The sequence below is a fragment of the Notolepis coatsorum genome (assembly GCF_963971535.1).
Source record: "Notolepis coatsorum genome assembly, chromosome: 16".
In the NCBI taxonomy this organism is placed as follows: domain Eukaryota; kingdom Metazoa; phylum Chordata; class Actinopteri; order Aulopiformes; family Paralepididae; genus Notolepis; species Notolepis coatsorum.
Window position 1 is genome coordinate 100,091,674 of NC_140180.1, and position 6,000 is coordinate 100,097,673.

A 6,000-nucleotide genomic window follows, 5' to 3' on the forward strand; every position below is an offset into this window, starting at 1 on the left:
AACTTCACAGAATTTCACTCATATCCAACAAACCATAGCAACAAACTCCACTTACCTTTCTGTCGGACTACTAGCCATCAATTTAACATTAGCTTTAGAGGTCCTAAACTCTGGAACACTCTAAGTTCATCATTGAGGTCAACAACCTCCTTATCTATTTTTTAAAAACAATTTAAATATAATTAAATTTCATCATAAATCACCATCACATTAGGTTACTCCTGTGCATCAGTGTTACAACTACGGTTAGTATGACTGCTTGTTTCTTTTTACTCATTATATACTGTTAATATGTTATTCTCCTCTCCTTTGCCCTCTTGTAAAAAAAAAAAAGAAAAAAAATACTGTTCTTGTCACTGACTCGTGTCATTTTTCCATGTTTTCGCTATAGTGTCTGCCTTATGTCTCTGATTCTGTTTTGTAGTTTATTTTGTAGACCATGCTACACATGTACTTCGTTCATATTGTTTATGAACAATGAGGTGGGAGTGGAACTTTGTACAAGCCCTTTATATATATATATATATATATATATATATATATATATATATATATATATATATATATATATATATATATATATATATGTGGTAGTGGTGCTGGTGAGTGGGTAGTGCCTGCCTGCGACGGCTGCTTATTATGCTGCCAATTGACCCAGATAACATGGTTGACAGTGTTTGTAGTAATGATGATGAACGCAGCGTACGGTAAGTACGGAGAGAGAAGGTATTGAAGATCAGAGGTATCATTACCTTTTCATCTCTAATTAATGTTTGTCTCTTCTCACCCCTGCCAGTCTCCTCTCTGTCTCCCCTTCCCTCCCTTTATCCCTCCATCTCATTCTACCCCCTCTCAACATCCTCCTTCTCCTCCTCCTCTTCCTCCTCCTCCCTTCCTCCAATAATCTGTCTCTCACCAGTGTGTGTGTGTGTGTGTGTGTGTGTGTGTGTGTGTGTGTGTGTGTGTGTGTGTGTGTGTGTGTGTGTGTGTGTGTGTGTGTGTGTGTGTGTGTGTGTACGTGCGGGCGCAGGCGTGTGTTGCTAAACAAAGTTTATAGGCATGACGTGATGCTAAATGATTGCTACAAAGCATTTTTTATTTTTATTTAGAAGCAAAATTATTATAATTTTTTTTCTTTTTTGTAAAATATAAGACAGATAGAGACAGAGAGAGAGAGTGAGAGAGAGAGAGAGACACACACGTGCAAAACACGCACACACACGCGCACACACGCACACACACACACACACACGCACACACACACAGAGTTTGATATCAGAGCCAGACAGACTGTAGTTTAGCTGACGGTGTAATTACCATATAGAATATAATATCTCACCAATCATTCTAATTACCATGTACAATGTAATATCTGGCTCATCACTCTAATTACCGTACTATAACACATAAAAGGGACAATTATTCGCAGCAAGTTTTGAGTTCCCTGTGTGTTTGCTCAGAGCCACTGACTTCAAGCCCAGTTTAGTTCCCTGTTTCTTGCTCAGAGCTCCTGTCTTGTAGTCCAGTTTAGTTCCCTGTTTCTGCTCAGAGCCACTGACTTCAAGCCCAGTTTAGTTCCCTGTTTCTGCTCAGAGCTCCTGTCTTGTAGTCCAGTTTAGTTCCCTGGTTTCTGCTCAGAGCCCCTGTCTTGTAGTCCAGTTTAGTTCTCTGTTTCTGCTCAGAGCTCCTGTCTTGTAGTCCAGTTAGTTCCCTGTTTCTGCTCAGAGCTCCTGTCTTGTAGTCCAGTTTAGTTCCCTGTTTCTGCTCAGAGCTCCTGTCTTGTAGTCCAGTTTAGTTCCCTGTTTCTGCTCAGAGCTCCTGTCTTGTAAGTCCAGTTTAGTTCCCTGTTTCTGCTCAGAGCCACTGACTTTCAAGCCCAGTTTAGTTCCCTGTTTCTGCTCAGAGCTCCTGTCTTGTAGCCCAGTTTAGTTCCCTGTTTCTGCTCAGAGCTCCTGTCTTGTAGTCCAGTTTAGTTCCCTGTTTCTGCTCAGAGCTCTCTTAGTCAGTAGTCCCTGTTCTGCTCAGAGCTCCTGTCTTGTAGTCCAGTTTAGTTCCCTGTTTCTGCTCAGAGCTCCTGTCTTGTAGTCAGTTTAGTTCTGTTTCTCCAGAGCCACTCTCAGCCCATTAGTTCCTGTTTCTGCTCAGAGCTCCTGTCTTGTAGCCCAGTTTAGTTCCCTGTTTCTGCTCAGAGCTCCTGTCTTGGTAGGTCCAGTTTAGTTCCTGTTTCTGCTCAGAGCCCCTGTCTTGTAGCCCAGTTAGTTCCCTGTTTCTGCTCAGAGCTCCTGTCTTGTAGTCCAGTTTAGTCCCGTTTCTGCTCAGAGCTCCTGTCTTGTAGTCCAGTTTAGTTCCCTGTTTCTGCTCATAGCCACTGACTTCAAGCCCAGTTTAGTTCCCTGTTTCTGCTCAGAGCCCTGTCTTGTAGCCCAGTTTAGTTCCCTGTTTCTGCTCAGAGCCCTGTCTTGTAGTCCAGTTTAGTTCCCTGTTTCTGCTCAGAGCTCCTGTCTTGTAGTCCAGTTTAGTTCCCTGTTTCTGCTCAGAGCCACTGACTCAAGCCCAGTTAGTTCCCTGTTTTGCTCAGAGCTCCTGTCTTGTAGCCCAGTTTATTTCCCTGTTTCTGCTCAGAGCTCCTGTCTTGTAGTCCAGTTTAGTTTCCCTGTTTCTGCTCAGAGCTCCTGTCTTGTAGCCAGTTTAGTCCCTGTTTCTGCTCAGAGCTCCTGTCTTGTAGACCAGTTTAGTTCCCTGTTTCTGCTCAGAGCTCCTGTCTTGTAGTCCAGTTAGTTCCCTGTTTCAGCTCAGAGCTCCTGTCTTGTAGTCCAGTTTAGTTCCCTGTTTCTGCTCAGAGCTCCTGTCTGTAGTCCAGTTTAGTTCCCTGTTTCTGCTCAGAGCCACTGACTTCAATCCAGTTTAGTTAGTTCCCTGTTTCTGCTCAGAGCTCCTGTCTTGTAGCCCAGTTTAGTTCCCTGTTTCTGCTCAGAGCTCCTGTCTTGTAGTCCAGTTTAGTCCCTGTTTCTGCTCAGAGCCCTGTCTTGTAGTCCAGTTTAGTTCCCTGTTTCTGCTCAGAGCACTGACTTCAAGCCCAGTTTAGTTCCCTGTTTCTGCTCAGAGCTCCTGTCTGTAGCATTTAGTTCCTGTTTTCTGCTCAGAGCTCCCTGTCTGTAGTCCAGTTTAGTTCCCTGTTTCTGTCAGAGCTCCTGTCTTGTAGTCCAGTTTAGTTCCCTGTTTCTGCTCAGAGCTCCTGTCTTGTAGTCCAGTTTAGTTCCCTGTTTCTGCTCAGAGCTCCTGTCTTGTAGTCCAGTTTAGTTCCCTGTTTCTGCTCAGAGCTCCTGTCTTGTAGCCCAGTTTAGTTCCCTGTTTCTGCTCAGAGCCACTGACTTCAAGCCCAGTTTAGTTCCCTGTTTCTGCTCAGAGCTCCTGTCTTGTAGCCCAGTTTAGTTCCACTGTTTCTGCTCAGAGCTCCTGTCTTGTAGTCCAGTTTAGTTCCCTGTTTCTGCTCAGAGCTCCTGTTCTTGCAAGTCCAGTTTAGTTCCCTGTTTCTGCTCAGAGCACCTGACTTGTAGCCCAGTTAGTTCCCTGTTTCTGCTCAGAGCTCCTGTCTTGTAGCCCAGTTTAGTTCCCTGTTTCTGCTCAGAGCTCCTGTCTTGTAGTCCCAGTTTAGTTCCCTGTTTCTGCTCAGAGCCCCTGTCTTGTAGTCCAGTTTAGTTCCCTGTTTCTGCTCAGAGCCACTGACTTCAAGCCCCAGTTTAGTTCCCTGTTTCTGCTCAGAGCCACTGACTTCAAGCCCAGTTTAGTTCCCTGTTTCTGCTCAGAGCTCCTGTCTTGTAGCCCAGTTTTAGTTCCCTGTTTCTGCTCAGAGCTCCTGTCTTGTAGTCCCAGTTTAGTTCTCTGTTTCTGCTCAGAGCTCCTGTCTTGTAGTCCAGTTTAGTTCCCTGTTTCTGCTCAGAGCTCCCTGTCTTGTAGTCCAGTTTAGTTCCCTGTTTCTGCTCAGAGCTCCTGTCTTGTAGTCCAGTTTAGTTCCCTGTTTCTGCCTCAGAGCTCCTGTCTTGTAGCCCAGTTTAGTTCCCTGTTTCTGCTCAGAGCTCCTGTCTTGTAGCCCAGTTTAGTTCCCTGTTTCTGCTCAGAGCTCCTGTCTTGTAGTCCAGTTTAGTTCCCTGTTTCTGCTCAGAGCTCCTGTCTTGTAGCCCAGTTTAGTTCCCTGTTTCTGCTCAGAGCTCCTGTCTTGTAGCCCAGTTTAGTTCCCTGTTTCTGCTCAGAGCTCCTGTCTTGTAGTCCAGTTTAGTTCCCTGTTTCTGCTCAGAGCCACTGACTTCAAGCCCAGTTTAGTTCCCTGTTTCTGCTCAGAGCTCCTGTCTTGTAGCCCAGTTTAGTTCCCTGTTTCTGCTCAGAGCTCCTGTCTTGTAGTCCAGTTTAGTTCCCTGTTTCTGCTCAGAGCTCCTGTCTTGTAGTCAGTTTAGTTCCCTGTTTCTGCTCAGAGCCACTGACTTCAAGCCCAGTTTAGTTCCCTGTTTCTGCTCAGAGCTCCTGTCTTGTAGCCCAGTTTAGTTCCCTGTTCTGCTCAGAGCTCCTGTCTTGTAGTCCAGTTTAGTTCCCTGTTTCTGCTCAGAGCCCCTGTCTTGTAGTCCAGTTTAGTTCCCTGTTTCTGCTCAGAGCCACTGACTTCAAGCCCAGTTTAGTTCCCTGTTTCTGCTCAGAGCTCCTGTCTTGTAGCCCAGTTTAGTTCCCTGTTTCTGCTCAGAGCTCCTGTCTTGTAGTCCAGTTTAGTTCCCTGTTTCTGCTCAGAGCTCCTGTCTTGTAGTCCAGTTTAGTTCCCTGTTTCTGCTCAGAGCCACTGACTTCAAGCCCAGTTTTAGTTCCCTGTTTCTGCTCAGAGCCCCTGTCTTGTAGCCCAGTTAGTTCCTGTTTCTGCTCAGAGCCCCTGTCTTGTAGTCCAGTTTAGTTCCCTGTTTCTGCTCAGAGCTCCTGTCTTGTAGTCCAGTTTAGTTCCCTGTTTCTGCTCAGAGCCACTGACTTCAAGCCCAGTTTAGTTCCCTGTTTCTGCTCAGAGCTCCTGTCTTGTAGCCCAGTTTAGTTCCTGTTTCTGCTCAGAGCTCCTGTCTTGTAGTCCAGTTTAGTTCCCTGTTTCTGCTCAGAGCTCCTGTCTTGTAGCCAGTTTAGTTCCCTGTTTCTGCTCAGAGCTCCTGTCTTGTAGTCCAGTTTAGTTCTCTGTTTCTGCTCAGAGCTCCTGTCTTGTAGTCCAGTTTAGTTCCCTGTTTCTGCTCAGAGCTCCTGTCTTGTAGTCCAGTTTAGTTCCCTGTTTCTGCTCAGAGCTCCTGTCTTGTAGTCCAGTTTAGTTCCCTGTTTCTGCTCAGAGCCACTGACTTCAAGCCCAGTTTAGTTCCCTGTTTCTGCTCAGAGCTCCTGTCTTGTAGCCCAGTTTAGTTCCCTGTTTCTGCTCAGAGCTCCTGTCTTGTAGTCCAGTTTAGTTCCCTGTTTCTGCTCAGAGCCCCTGTCTTGTAGTCCAGTTTTAGTTCCCTGTTTCTGCTCAGAGCCACTGACTTCAAGCCCAGTTTAGTTCCCTGTTTCTGCTCAGAGCTCCTGTCTTGTAGCCCAGTTTAGTTCCCTGTTTCTGCTCAGAGCTCCTGTCTTGTAGTCCAGTTTAGTTCCCTGTTTCTGCTCAGAGCTCCTGTCTTGTAGTCCAGTTTAGTCCCTGTTTCTGCTCAGAGCTCCTGTCTTGTAGTCCAGTTTAGTTCCCTGTTTCTGCTCAGAGCTCCTGTCTTGTAGTCCAGTTTAGTTCCCTGTTTCTGCTCAGAGCTCCTGTCTTGTAGCCCAGTTTAGTTCCCTGTTTCTGCTCAGAGCCACTGACTTCAAGCCCAGTTTAGTTCCCTGTTTCTGCTCAGAGCTCCTGTCTTGTAGCCCAGTTTAGTTCCCTGTTTCTGCTCAGAGCTCCTGTCTTGTAGTCCAGTTAGTTCCTGTTTCTGCTCAGAGCTCCTGTCTTGTAGTCCAGTTTAGTTCCCTGTTTCTGCT